We start from the raw sequence: 16,390 nt of genomic DNA on the forward strand, positions 1-16,390 counted from the left end.
GTGAATGGAGTGACGAATGGAGACGTGTCGTCTTCAGCGATGAGAGTCGCTTCTGCCTTGGTGCCAATGATGGTCGTATGCGTGTTTGGCGCCGTGCAGGTAAGCGCCACAGTCAGGACTGCATACGGCCGAGGCACACAGGGCCAACACCCGGCATCATGGTGTGGGGAGCGATCTCCTACACTGGCTGTACACCTCTGGTGATCGTCGAGGGGACACTGAATAGTGCACGGTACATCCAAACCATCATCGAACCCATCGTTCTACCATTCCTAGACCGGCAAGGTAACTTGCTGTTCCAACAGGTCAATGCACGTCCGCATGTATCCCGTGCCACCCAACGTGCTCTAGAAGGTGTAAGTCAAGTACCCTGGCCAGCAAGATCTCCGGATCTGTCCCCCATTGAGCATGTTTGGGACTGGATGAAGCGTCGTCTTACGCGGTCTGCACGTCCAGCACAAACGCTGGTCTAACTGAGGCGCCAGGTGGAAATGGCATGGCAAGCCGTTCCACAGGACTACATCCAGCATCTCTACGATCGTCTCCATGGGAGAATAGCAGCCTGCATTGCTGCGAAAGGTGGATATACACTGTACTAGTGCCGACATTGTGCATGCTCTGTTGCCTGTGTCTATGTGCCTGTGGTTCTGTCAGTGTGATGATGTGATGTATCTGACCCCAGGAATGTGTCAATGAAGTTTCCCCTTCCTGGGACAATGAATTCACGGTGTTCTTATTTCAATTTCCAGGAGTGTATAAGTTGCCGGTGAGATCGATGAACTGTGTATGAAAACAATGTGAAAATAGCGATCAGGGAATACCTAGGTCTAAAACCCGTGTCCTCGACCACATTTCTGATAAAAGTTATGAGATGCTTATACAAGTAAGAGGTAATGGTGAGTACAGAAGGTATAAAATGTTATCAAAAAATGGGTTATCAAATGCTTAACCTACAACTTACTAGCACCATCTCAATGTGAGATTACTGTCTATAAGGTGGCAACCACTTTCGTATGCTTTAATTTAGCAACGTTTTAGAACAAGACAACGAAAGGAGAATTTTTCTTGTGTAACTGAGCAAAAAATCGTTCTTCCTACCATCTGATACTAGCTGACATTTTGTCAACAATTTTTAAACATAATTTTTCGCATAGAAATTATGCACAATTTTTCAATTCGTTGAAACACAATCTCAGGTATGATCCAATTAAAGTGTGATAAAGCTGTGGTGTTGTGAGAGATGTGATTAGAGGTATTAAAGCAATAATGAAAGCTATTGAAGAAAACTTACACTGCACTTCCTTGATTTGATTATAATCACAGAACCAACAGTAGCTTCTAGGAGATTTTTCATTAGTTGATTACTTATTTTAAAAGAGTTCTCTTTCCCATTTATTTTGACACAGTATATTGTATGTGTTATTCGTTGAATAGGTCTCGTCACATTCCTAATAAAGAACACATATACGTTTTTAGATTACTGTTATATACATTCATCTAAAATATTAATATTTTCTGTGAGTTCAAAACACCTTTGAGACAGATTCTTGAGCAACGTAGCTAACTGAATATACAAAACGCTGGTCAGCGTTAGGCACGAACAAATTTTTTTCTCGTGGTCTCAAGGAAGCCATTATCAGAGCGGGGAAACTGAAATATTTTTGCTTGCCCCGCGACAATGAATATTTAAGTTAACTTTAATATAAACTTTATTTTATGTTAATAACATATTACATTAATTTACATAATTATATCAGATATATTTATTATATTATTTAATCTTTCTTTATTATTAGTGAAAAGAAAGATTAAATGAGAAAGAATATAATACATTATGGGTCCCTCTGTGTAACTGATCCAGTTTGCTCAACATAATTCCTTCCTCCCCAGCTACTTGCACTGCAATGTATTAACATGCCGGCACGGTAACTCAGCGTGCTCGGTCAGAGGGTTAGCTGCCCTCTGTAATAAAAAACTGAGAGAACAGATAACAAAGAACATGAACGACTGTCATCGGACGTCCGCCCCGAACAAATTCAATGAATAATAAAGAACAAAATTGAGATCCACAAAAAAAAAAAAAAACACTAGCTCGTGGTCGTGCGGTAGCGTTCTCGCTTCTCGCGCCCGGGTACCCGGGTTCGATTCCCGGCGGGGTGAGGGATTTTCTTTGCCTCGTGATACCTGAGTTTTGTGTAATATCCGTAAGTTAGTTAGGTTTAAGCAGTTCTAAGTTCTAGGGGACTGATGACCATAGATGTCAAGTCCCATAGTGCTCAGAGCCATTTGAACCAGTTTTTATTAATACTATTTAATCTGAGTACTTGCTAACAACGTAGTTCTAACATATCATGTTATGTCTAAAGTTTGCAAGTACATTACTTTAAGCTATAATACGACGGTTGTTAATAAGTTAAAAAATCCAACCGTTACGTCATAGATGTGACGAAATTTGCTGGAAAATGGGTGGAGGGTACGAACATGGAGCTATTCAGTGTGTTCGGGATTTCCCATTACAGATTTCATGGACTTATAGAGGGAGTGAGTAGACAGTATTTTGAAATGGAACCCATTTCCGGAAACTTACCGTTTTCGTGCTAGAGCCATTTGAAAGCATGTTGGTAACGCGATCACCTTTACAAACAATTGATTATGTGTGACCCAGTGCATCACTTGTTTACATTTCGACTCATAAATTGCCAAAGAAATTGCTCTGTACTCATCGACTGGTTATCTTCAATGTGATGCAGTAAAGCCTCTTGCAATTCGAGTGTGCGGCGTTTCCTGGGAGAAACAGAGTCACGCCTACACGTGATGAAGGTACCCTTCCTCGAAGCCATTGCGAAGCCGTGACGGAAATGATATGAGGTCGGACGTTGTGGAGAACGGTGTTGATAAAGGCGAGAGCACTCCTTTTGTTACCGTTATACTCAACCATGTTGCTGTAGCACACACAAGTGAACGAGGCTTGAACCAGATGAGAGAGATAGGACTAAGGTTAAATGACAGACGATGCGACGTAGCAACCCCCTCCTCCCCCCCCCCCTCCAACACACACACACACACCATAATGAGTACTCTGTTACATACCTATATAGCAAACCTGCTTTCAAACGGACGTTTCCGAACATCGGTTCCCATTAAAAAATTTCGTGAAGTCATTTCTCTCTACAAGCCCTAGAAGTTTGTAACTGGAAGTTACGAACACCCTGTATTTCATTAAATAACTCTAGGAACCGGCAAGGGTTACACATCTATGTACGTCAACTCTCGGTCAGCATGAAACACACAGAGAAAGTTATTTCACATCAAATTACCTGCTGTTTCTCACGTTCCATTGGTCATCGCGTAGCAGAGGCTATAACTGTATGTAAGCACCAACACTAATGTTATTCTCCCTCCGTATGAGAAGTATTCATCCACCATTCAAGGGTACTAGAAAAACATTTTTTTTTTCATTTAGTTTCCTTGAGCTAGCCGTTAATGCTTTCGTAACGACAGAACCCAAACTAAAACTGCGTTTCAGGGGACATTCCATAACTTTTTTTAAGTTTAATTTAGGACAAACCAGACCTACTGAATGTTAGTCAAGTATATACTTCTCACGCGAATTCCGCCACACACTTGTCACATTTTCCAAAATTCTCGCGACGAATCAAATCCTTACATTCACCCAAACTCGAAATTATTTTTCGCTATACGTTCACCTTAGACTCCTCCTATTACCTTGAATGTTGTTTCTGGCAATACAGTTTTCATTTCCATTTTTCATTCACATGTACATTCATGCCTCACAATTTGTTTTCTTACCACTAATAGATCGCCGCACTCATGTTTCTCTAACATGCAATTTCGTCATCGACACTGTCGCTACTATAAATTTGTAAAAGGCTTTTTAAATACCCTGATAAAACAGAAATTAATGAAAAATTTCTTATTGGTTCGGGCTGTGTGACGAGGCGGACTGTCTTGCTGAAAGATTCACAGATCATTGTTATCCAAATACAGAACACCGATACAGGGCGGTAATGTCAACAAACAGACATATTCTTGTTCCTTCTCTACATTAAAATTGCCGTGCAACATTTGCGGATAGCTCTTACTGACAGTTGTGATTCCGCTAATCAGAATATCTGACAGCACTCTGCTCGCGGCTTGATGACAAAAGTTCTGCGTGATGAGGTATATTCCCAAATCCAAAGCCGTTGAAGTATAGTATTTTAATGACAGAACAACCTCTTCTCTCTTCGTCTGGACAGTGAAATTTACTTTAGAAGGTGTACTATTCACCTGGCAGAATCATAAATGGTTCATCAGCTTAGAGAAAGACAAGAGACTGAAGAAACGAAATAGACTGTAATGCTAAGCCCCTGGAAATCTTCTAGCAATAAACTGACTCTATTCGGAGAAGGCGTAGAATCTAAGATATTAACATAGGGTACTGCTGTGCGTCAATTATAAGCTAATCATCAGGTAGTAATTGAGACCACGAAAGGAGTCGCCTTCCTCATTCGTCCTGACAATAATGATGGCTGATGTTGACAGAAAGCACGAGATTACTTTACTTATATGTGACAAGAATGCACGGGAGACATTGGTATACAAAAGTTACTTAACTTTTATAGAGAAGAATCTCGAGACTCATCTAGGCACGAAAGACGTCACGAATGATTACGCTCTCATTATGGGTTGCCATTACGTACAGTGACACTTGACCAATCTAGCCTCGAAGTTAAGGAGACGTGATGTGATTTGAAGACTGTTTTGAGTCGGCGGACGCGGACTCCTGAAACGAGTACCGCTACTGCTGGAACGGCACTGCTGCCACCTGAGTCAACAAGTTAAATTAAGTTGAGAGCAAGTTACAACCAAGTTTCTTTCCAAGTAGGAAGGAACTTCTTGCTTCTTCTAGCAGAAAGTTTGAACCCTTGATAAATATAGAGTACTGGAGGTCTGAGTGCAGCGAAAAATGAGATGCAGTGCCAGACTTTTCAAAATATTTCACGTCAGTTCTCTGCAGCTTCCTCATTAATCAAATCACGGTCAGCTCGCTCACTTTCAAGATTATTTATAAGCGGTTTTCCGAGGCCCAAGTACGAGCAATTACAATATTCTCAGACTCGCTCCGCCCCGTAGTGTTACCTGCAGTTAAGCTTATTTATAAAAAGAGTGCCCAGGTATGTAATTATTTCGACCTACTATTAATATATCTCCTTCTTTCTCCTCTCTCTGTCCCTCTCCTTCTTCTCTCTCTGTCCAAATCCTCCTGCCCCTTCCCTGTACTGCTCCTCCCCCCACTATAGCTGTTTTTCACCTCCTCCCACCTTTCTCTGTCCATCTCCTCCTCTTTTCTTTCTCAGTCCATTTGCTTCTCTCCCCTCTCCCTACTCATCACCCTCTTCCCCTTCTCGGTCAATTCCTCCGCACCTCTCTCTGTCCACTTCCTCCCACTCTGTTTCCATCCCCTCGTCCCCCACCTAATCTGTCTTCCCCTTCCCCCCTGTGTCTGCGCGTCTCCTCTTCCCCCTTCTCTCCCCACGCTATCACCCCACAAAAATAGGAGGCTCCTGGTTCTTACCAAAACACTTTTTCTTTCCAGAGCGTAGATAATGTCTGTAAACCAAATCTCGTTAAGGGGGGTATGACATCAAACAGGCCGACTTGGAGCAGGAGAGACACCACAGGACATTTGAATATCCACTGGCTATAGTTTTACAAATAAATTCATAAAACTTTAACAGCATGACTAGGAAGGATTCAGGATTCATACTCATAGCAGTGGAAGCTCAAAAACCTAACAAAACACTTTTTTTTTACCTGTGAAACTTCATCATTTTTTCACTTACTAGTAGCTGCAATTGTTGCTATAGGTACACTTCTCTTCCTAAGTAAGAGAGATTCTTCGATGACTTTTGCACAGCATAGAAACCATAGTTACAGGTGTATGAAACTCTAGAAGTTATTTAACTTATGGAAAAATGAATGAACTGTTACATTTTAAACTTCATGTTTAGAAAAAATTCAAGTTTTATAGTCAATTATCTCAATTTTTCCACAGTTTTTTAAAAGATCTGGAAAATTCTAGAGTTTCATCCACCTGTAACTACTTTTCGCATGCGATGAAAAATTCATCGAAGAATCTCTCTTACTTAGGAAGAAAAGTCTACCTACAGCAACAAATGCAGTCAGTGAAAAAATGATGAAATTCCACAATTACGAAGAGGTATTTTGCTACGTTTTTTAACTTCCACGGTGATGAGTGTGAGTCCTCAATCCATCCTGGTCAAGGGCACAAAGTTTCATCAATTTATTTGTAAAGGTATAGACAGTAGAAATTAAAATGTCCTGTGGTGCTTCTCCTTCTCCAAGTCGGCCCATTTGACGTCCTATCTCCCTTAAAATAGTTGCAGGTGTTTCGGATGAACTATTTACGCGTCGATTTGACCGAATACACACATGTCAAATATAATTCACATATATTTAAGATATTTCACACGTGTCTGTACACATATTTCACCTAAATCTGTAGCGGATTTCACCCTGCCATTCCATTTTCTCGTATTTCCTGATCTGTGTGTCATACTCGTACAATGATGTAATTCTGCGGGTACATCCACTGGCATATGTGGCTACTGTCCGTGATATGAGCTAGGAATAGAGTTAGTTATACATAAGTAGTAAATTAAAATTATGCATGACGCGGTAGTTTTTCATGCATCTCAGTACTTGGCATCGTATCTCCTGATCTGCCTATCGTAAATAATATAGAAAATAGAGACATTAGCAAAGAAATAATAAATTTAAGCGTATACGTGATGCGGCAGTTTTCCAGTCATCTCACTTTTTATTACATCATCTCCCCTGAAATGCGTGTCATAAAACGATATAACTTTGCTGATACATTGAGTGGTATAGCAGATTATTGTCTCCAAAACGGTGTCTGAATACAATTATCAATAAGGAAGTAAAAAATAAAACCTCATGCTTAATGCCACAATTTTACTTCATAAACAGAGGAAATGTAGTAGCGATAAACTTTTTCCTTTTATCGGGAGTCTCCAGCGAGAAAACGCTTTATAAAAGTTTGATATTAAGTGTAAGGATTTTTTAAAGACACTAAGTGCTCTTATTCTCAAATACTAGATGAATAAAGTATGAGTATTCACGTTTCGTGGGCTGTACTTATTTTTGACTCTCACCCCCACACTCATGTCTTAATTTTGGATGTAGGCTTTCGCCATTCTACATTTCATAAAAATCCGTCCAGTCGTTTCAGACACACTCACAAACTTTCGCATTCATAATACAAATATATACTCACACACACACACACACACACAACATTCTTCCATGTATTTATGGCAATGGTTGTAAATATCTGGATAAAAGGGATTAATCCTGAGCACATAAATGTACCGTTGTACAGTATAATAGTATTAGATCGACAAACGAAATTTTTGAGCTGTCAGGAACCACATCCCAGTATAGCACTCCTGCACGGTGCCCAGTGGCTGTGTGACAAAGCCAAACACTCAAGGGCGCCGGACATTACAAAGCAAGGACTACAATGCCACAGAGAGTGAGTTATAGTGAGTTATACAGTGTTAGAATCACTTGGTTCAGACCATGAGATCATTGAAAAGGAGGCTAATAATATTCTGTTGAAGGGGGCAGTTGAAGATAACGCAATAACACATTGCAAACTGCAAACCTTGCAAGAAAAAAACCTGTGAGGCTCTGAAACTGAACATTAGTCTAGCAAGGGGGGGGGGGGGGGTGGAGGGTGCGGGAGGGAGGTGAAAATCAAGTCATAGACCACTATGTAGCCCTCTCCTTCCTTCCACTAGGGGCAGAAATTGGTCATTTGGTCATTGGTCTGCATCACTGATGGCAGTGGAAGGTCAGCTCCATTAGTTGTAGGATAACTTGGTGACGTAACGACGAAGTGTTTGCCAGCCACCGCCAGTTTGGAGTCTGGTTCTGAAAGTCTGCAGCAGTCGAGCAGTTCCGAGTTCAAACCTCCTAGCTGCCACTCACAATGGAGACTGACTGACGATGAGAGCTGGGCAGATCTGTGGATGAAGACAGGATGTGACGGTTAGATGTTATACTTGGAAGCACGATGCATGGAACACTAGGACCACCCCTCATGCTGTCCTCTGTGCAGCTGTTGGTATTTCCGCCTTTTTGCGTTTCGACAACCGCCATTTGGGGGTACGTCTGGTATCCTGGCCCAACGAGTAAGATAATCAACCGCAGTTCATGGACCTAGATGACAGTCGCTAGGCAGCGCTCTTAATATTGGGGAGCACTGCTGTCGTCGGCTCAGCGCTAGCCGCGGGTCACGGCGGCCACGCTATAAAGCTCGCATTGCAGCGGCCTGGACCTAAGTCGTGTCCAATTGCGCTCTCTTTTGTTCTTTATCGTTGCTTTCGGCCGCTCCGACAGCATCTCCTGGTTATGCCAAAATCTCTGTTAATATAGTATGCAGATTCCTGGCGGCAGGCATAAGTGAAACTAAGCTTACCGAGAGTGCTTTGGTTTCAGTGGGTGTCTACAGTTACGCTGGTTTGCAGGCACGCGCTGCTCGCTGCTCCACCCAGCAAGAGGCCGCGGAACTGATCATGATAGGTTCTGCGACGCGGCACAGGTACTAACCAGCCCTCGCTGGGGAGGAGAATGAATCCCTGTAAAACTCTCGTCAATAAATACGTGTTAACGGAATGCTGTCTCACTGGTGCCCTGGACGTGACACTGGTCCTCACCACTGTGTCTTCCTGAACCCTCGTAGTGGTCCCATCCAGTAAACTCCCTGCAGTACTATAAGTAACATGGACTGGGTTCTACACAGTCCTACTTTTCTTGACTTCGCAATAGCGAGGAGCAGACGAGATTCAGGGAACTCTCCTGTCCTTGGAGTGGGGAAACTACCCCTAAAGGCGGAAGAATGAGCAATAATCAACGTCGTGAGAGCGGAGAAGGCAGTGGAAACCACTCCATTAGAGGCACATAATGTGTATCCATAGGACATGTGGCCTGTCCTCGAAAAATTTCATGATGATCTCTCAATCGACAGTATATCCGGAATAGATCCCCATTCGGATCTCCGGAAGGGGACAGCCAGGAGGAAGGTCACCATGAGAAAAAGACTAAATAAGTAACGAAAGGATAGCGTTCTACGAGTCAGGGCGTGGAATGTCACAAGCTTGAATGGGGTAGAGAAGCTAGAAAATGGTAAAATGGAAATTTAAAGGCTCAGCCTGGATATAGTAGGAGACAGTGAAGTGAAATGGGAAGAAGACAAGGGTTTTGGTCAGAATAGTGTAGGGTAATATCAACAGTAGCAGAAAATGGTATAACGGGAGTAGGATTCGTTATGAGTAGGAAGGTAGGGCAGACAATGTGTTACTATGACCAGTTCAATGATAGGGTTTTTCTTATCAGAATCTACAGCACCGACAACGATAGTTCAGGTATACATGCGATCGTCGCAGCATAAAGATTAGGGGATAGAGCAAGTATGTGAATATATTGAAAGGGCAATATAGGACGTAAAGGGAGGTGAAAATGTAATATTCTCGGGGGACTGGAATGCAGCTGTGGGAAAGGAATAGAAGAAAAGATTACAAGAGAGTTTGGGCTTGGGGCAAAGACCGAGAGAGGAGAAAGACTAATTGAGTTCTGCAATAAATTTCAGCTTGTAATATAGAATACTCAGTTCAGTAAGCACAAGAGGAGAAAGTATACTTGGAAAAGGCAGCGACATAGGGGAATATTTTTGTTAGATTTCATCATGGGCAGAGATATATTCCGAAATCAGATACTGGACTGTAAGGCGTACCCAGGAGCAGATAAAGACTCGGATCACAGTGAAGAAAAAAGTTAAAGAGACCAGTCAGGAAGAAACATTGTACAAAGAAGCGGAATACGGAGGTACTGCGAAATGAAGAAATACGTCTAATGTTTCTCAAGGTTATAGATACTGCGACAAGGAGCAGCTCAGTTTTCTGTTAGTTGAAGAGAACTGGACGTCTCTAAAAGCGCAATCACGGAAGTTGGAAAGAAAACTTTGCGGAAGCTAAGGCGAAATGTCCCCATGAAAAATATGAAGAAATCGAAAAAGATTGTCGGAAGGACTGACTCAGCATATAGAAAAGTCAAAACAACCTTCAGTGAAATTAATGCAGATGAGAGAGCGGATAGAAAGAGTACACTGAATGCCTGTGTGAGGGGGAAAACCAAAGTGATCGTCTTCTAAAATTTCCTCAATTTTCTTTTCCATTGTTCTTCACGTTATTCTTGTCAGCAACTTGGATGCATAAGTTATTAAGCTGATTGCACGATAATTCTCGCAGCTGTCAGCTTTTCCAATCTTCTGAATTGTGTGGACGATTTCTTTTCCGAAAGTCATATGGTGTATCGCCAGATTCATACATTCTACACACCAACGTCAATAGTCGTTTTGTTACCACTCCCTCCAATGTTTTTCAAAATTCTGATGAAACGTTATCGATCCTTTCTACCTTATTGAATCTCAAAACATCCAAAGCTCTTTTAAATTTTGATCTAATACTGGATCCTCTGTCTGTTAATGAAGAACAGTGTCACGGCTTAAGGCCGAGAGAAAGATCTTCAATGTTGAATCTATCTAGATTGAAAACTCGGCTAGAGACCGCATATGAACAAAAAATTTAACGGCTTGAATCCTAGGAAAAAAAGATGTCTATTTGAAAAGGCTGAAGGCCTCACATTAAGGAATAACAGTCTTATGACTTAAGGGCAAGATAGGTATTTTCAGTTTTTAGTTTAAGAGAATTAAAACTCGGCTGAATGCCACACACCATGCACAAAACAATTTCAAGGCTTGAGGTCTAAAGGGAAGAGTTAATTTTCAACTAAGATAGGCTGAAAGCTTTATCCTAAAAAAGTCGGCTGAAGGCCACACATGAAACCAGAACAATCTCACGGCTTAAAGCCCAGACAAAAAAAAAATCCGATTTTTAATTTAAGCTGGAAAACTAGGCTGAGCCCGTTGTGGTGGCCGAGCGGTTGTAGGCGCTTGAGTGCGGATCAGCGCGACTGCTACGGTCGCAGGTTCGAATCCTGCTCGGGGATGTATGTGTGTGATGTCCTTAGGTTAGTTAGGTTTAAGTAGTTTTAAGATCTAGGGGACTTATGACCTCAGATGTTAAGTCCCATAGTGCTCAGAGCCATTTTAAAGCTAGGCTGAAGGCCACACACCAAGCAAGAAACAATTTCTTTTTAAGGCTTAAGGCAATTTTAATACGCTAAAACTCGGCTGATGGCCACAGAGAGTACTTACGACCAAAAAGGAAATCACTATGTAAAACACAAGGAGCGGCGCTCAGAAGGTTCCAAGGGTCGGCCTGGGAAGTAACACCAACGCACGTTTAGGTGAGACAGGCAGCCAGACCGAGCAGCTAGACCGACTGCCTCTTAATCGGAACGTAACTCAACTGAAAGCCGGCCGACGAACCAACCAGCAAGATCAGCTGTGCTTCGCCCAACCAGTAAAACGACAACAAGTTGTCAATAGCACAACGTTCTGGATACTGGTACCCAATCCAGCAAAGTCAGAATAAACGCCCCAAACTTACAACAACACTCTAGCTGTCGAACTACATACTGTGCTGGACAGCATCAACACGACGGGGATAATACACAGCCGACAACTACGTAAACGACCATGTCTAGTAACTGGAACTTCAACGGCCACAAGGCAGAATATACCGCTGGTACACTTCATTAATGAAACCATGAATTAAGTTAAACATCACACGGGAAGACGGATGCAATTCTAGCCGACTTCAAATTCACACATGTCGTTGCTCGCGGGAATCTCCCAGAAAGCGACAACCAGGATCAAAGGAAGAGATGTGATAGCAGTTGAGGCTTGATATTAGTTAAAGTGAGCTCTCAACTTTAGTGTCCAGCATCGGTGGGCGGCGAACTTCGTAACCCTCGCAAGAAGCGTCTCACAACTCCGACCGCACGTGCACTCCGACAGTGGCTCCGGCCTCACCACTTGCTACGGAGACTCCTCGCTGCTCTGCCCCAACATACCGACTGCCACACATTGCACACTCGGAAAATATATCCGCCACACCAGATATAGTACAGCAGTACTAGTGTCGATACACTCTGCTGCTGCCACACACGGAGAGAAGACAGCAACCTCATGGCTGCAACCGAAGAAGAAATAAGACACCACTGGACTGCAACGAACGATGAAAAGCAAGGCCTGATGCGAGCGAGCCACGGCTCGGTGTCAGTTACAAAGAAGTGATAAAGTTAAATGTCACGCACATTCTTTTTCACATATATCAGTGCCTATGACGTCATATCTCCTGATCTATGCACCATTCAATTATACAAGCGTTGAATGAAAAGTAATGCTTCGACCTTTGTTAATTGGGTTTGGATGAGAATATTTTAATAAATCAAAAGCAGAAACTCTCCTTATAATGTGATCTATGATTAATAATATTCAATTTTCTACATAATTACCGGCCACTTCCATACTTTTCTGCCAACTGTGAACAAGTTTTCTGCACACGTCACGTAAGAAGTCAGCACTGTTTCCGCAACCGCAGTAGCACCGTTCTTTCTGCGTCTTCAGAAGAAGCATAATGACGTCCCCGCATATTGTCTTTCATTGTGGGCAACAGATGGAAGCCAGACGTTGCTAAATCTGCACTGTATAAAGGATGCCGTACGGTGATGAGATTTCATTTCAGGAGTCAGCGTCCAGGGTACCCGTCGTGCACAGGTCTTCCGACAACCAAGAAAAGCAATAATTATCACGGTATAACTATATATGAGGCCACTTATAACGTGATAATTACATATTTTTATTTTTAAAATTATATTTTATGATTTTGGTTGGGGTATCTTTAAATACTATGGACTAATATTAGACTTTTAATTAACTTATACCGCGATAAGACTCGTACGGGCATCGGCTGCCCCGAAGTACGTACGATATAATATTTTTTTAAACACAACGCGCGACTCTCTAAATTCTAATAAATAGTTTGCGTGAGCGCTGCTATTTAGAGAAGAAAATATGCGTATTCTTACGCAAACTGTAATTATTAATATGAGTCTCACTGGCTGGTGGTTATTTATGTACCAAACTATACAAAGATTAACTGAAATATTGCTGAGCTTATTGAATGGAATTATTTTCAATATTTCTTGTTCATTATTTGCAAGGCAAAACTTTAAGAAATGTCATTTGCCGTTAAGCAGCCAAACTCGAAACATACTGAACTCATTTGTTATTCTAAATATTAATAAACGAAATCTAGTTTTACTCTGTTAACTCTGAAACTATTTTCAGATCAAGGTAGAGAAACCTCTCTCATTTACATTTAATATTATGACATCAAATTTTAATTATATAATACAGTCAGCTTAGTGGCCACCTACATCCTGCTAGGGGAGATGAGCATCCTGCACTACGAAGTTCCGTAAAAAAAATTCGTTAATTATAATTAATGATTACTATCATGAGAGGTGCCCACTAAGCCAATAATACACACTTCCTCATAAGAAATATAAATATATTTTACTAAATTACCACCAGACTTACATTAAACACCCTCCTGCTATAAAAGGTGGCATTCCGCTACAAAAAAACAAAATATGAGAGAGCTTTCAATAAAACAATAGTCTCTGGTCATGTTCATTTTCATTACACAGATAAAAATATATTCCTTTTAAATCACATCGCTATTTGTGATTTCTGGTAGAATTATTTAACTTTTGAAATCTTTCTTATACATCACGCACACGTACGCAGTCCTGAAATAATTTATAATTCACCGTGACACGAGCAAAAACTTTTTTTGTTTTACTAAAATGTGAATTTACGTGATCCACACATTCTTGTGAAATGCCGATTGTGCTTGCAATTTATCTCTGAGTGATACGACGATCGTCCTGAATCAGTCTGTCAACATGTTGCTTGTGAAACTCGGTGGTTGCTGTCACAGGACGTCCAACTCTTTGTCACGCAAGTGAGGTGTTACCGCCGCAAAATGTTTAAACTCAATCGCCGAAAGACGTATAGTACTCACATCAACATAATCACCATAAACTGCATTCATTCTCTGATGAATCTCCTTTGCGTATAATTTTGTAGATACAGTGAGAGGCATCTGCACAATGAACAGCAAAGAACATTACTAGCAAGAAAGAAGGAAATTTAAACACCATGTTGCAGCTTATCATCCATCTGATTGTTTATGAAGTAATATCTTCTGAACTATGATAGGTAGCTGTTGCCTGAAGGTATGTGACCTGTTTACTAAGTTTGTTTGAAATCTGTCCAATGGATTAGGTGGAGATGTGGAATATACACACTTACATACACCTTTACATAATGTATGACTTACATTTTTTAACAGTATAAATACCACTTAAGTTTATCCAGCATGGCCGGAGGTCGTCTCTTAGGTTCATTCTGTAGCACTTCTAGATGCCACATGATGGTTTTGAAAGGCTGTCGCTAAATTTTAGGCTTTACTAATCTGAAGCAGCACCATGAGAGCAGTGTTTGAGGCAAAAAGTCGAGCACAGAGGTGCTGGCATGTAATTTCACAAGCGAACCTGTTAGTACAACGTGAAGCTGCGCAATCATGTTGACATAGCGAAAAGACTTTGCCACGACGGACTGACCTGTGGTATATTTGCACACTTTCGGGACACTAAGGTGTTGATCTATGCGTATCTGAAACCAGTACACCGGCACAAGTATACCTTCTGATTCTGGCACAGTCATGCACACTCTGGCACCACCCTAAACTGCATCGGGTCCACGTCGGTTTCCAGCGTGCTAAGGACTAATCAGCACCCGACACCGCTCTGGGCAGCTCATTCCGCCAGACCAGCTCACGGTTCCAATTCCACTCCCACCGAGTTGAGTGACAACGGTGAGTCATCTCTCAGAGCCCACAGCAACGCCGAATTCTGCCTTGGTAGGCAGCGATACGTACCGAGGGCAATACAGCCGCCGACTCACAACACCAGGGCGCGCTCCTAACACTGTAGCCGTGACCGCCTGTGGGAATTCGGCAGACGTACTTATTGCTGGCATTGCTCAATCGCAGCCGCATAGTGCTAACTCAGGCTCATGTTGCTGAGATACTCAGCAAAGCATGACGCGGACGTCAATTGGCCATCACACTGCCGCGGCTTTCCGACGTCATCGGCATCGCCCATGGACCAGACACCTACAATGGGCGTATCCAGGGATGTCACGTCTCTCCGACGCTCTAATACAAGTAGAACAAAAGATGTTGTGTCTGGCAGTGTAGTTTTCCTAGTCACTTCGGACAAGCACTACCTGCTCCACAACCCGCCACTCACCACCTCTGCAACGTAGCGGCTCTATTTTCGTAGTTCGCTATACTTCCAACGGAATACTTCAGTGCTAGAAAACGTTCTCCGGACGCTGTTTCATTACTGTGAATTCAAGTGCTCTTCCGAATATAGTTCAAACGTCCTGCATGTTTGACCTTTTTGAGCTTATGGGTAGATTCTGCGCTTCCATTTATTTACTCCTTCTGCCGTGTTTTACGAGGGTTTGGTATTCACGCAGTGTTTCAGTGTGCAAAATGTCATCAGTTTTAAACACTATATGGAAACTGGTACTGTGAAATTGTCTAGCAGCTACTTCAGACACTTTTCCTTTACAAGGCATTGGCGTGTATCCGGTTTTCCCGTCTTCCTGTTCAGCTGTCAGTGTACTACCTTGGATTTTACGTAGTTTAACTGCCATTTAATTTTCTGTATCGACTTTATTACAGTTGAAACAGGCTGCCCATTGCTTTCTTTAACTTTCTTCTGAACAGCGATTGCCTTATTTCTCCCTTTTTCACTTAATGGCAGTTTCATTAACCTATTAGATCAAAAATATGATATATAGTATCTGTCAGGATGCCAAACTTTTGAAACAATAACAATTTTTGAGCTAACAGGTTTTCTCTACACACTAAAGTGTAATCGGCCTGCGTCTCTTGCAACCATAATTTTAACATAATAGATGACTCCATTATTGTTGTGCTTAAATCTAAATCTTATCTACGAATGAATAGAATTCATTCTCTCCGCTACCTCATTAACACCGTTTTGATTTCTTTAATTAACAAAATCGTTACATACAAATTGCGACAATTCTAGAGAATTTTCCTGCAGTTGAAGGGTTATTCGTGATAAATCGGTGTTCCAAGTGATTAACAATGTCGGATAGGGGATTTCCCGTAGGTAGCCGTTCAGGTTGGCGGTATAATTTACGGGTTAAAAGTGAAACAAGTGGTGGGAAACGTCAGCACTAGCAGTTACATTAATTCGCCATTTCTCCTTA

The sequence above is a fragment of the Schistocerca gregaria genome, chromosome 6 (genome assembly GCF_023897955.1).
Source record: "Schistocerca gregaria isolate iqSchGreg1 chromosome 6, iqSchGreg1.2, whole genome shotgun sequence".
Lineage (NCBI taxonomy): Eukaryota > Metazoa > Arthropoda > Insecta > Orthoptera > Acrididae > Schistocerca > Schistocerca gregaria.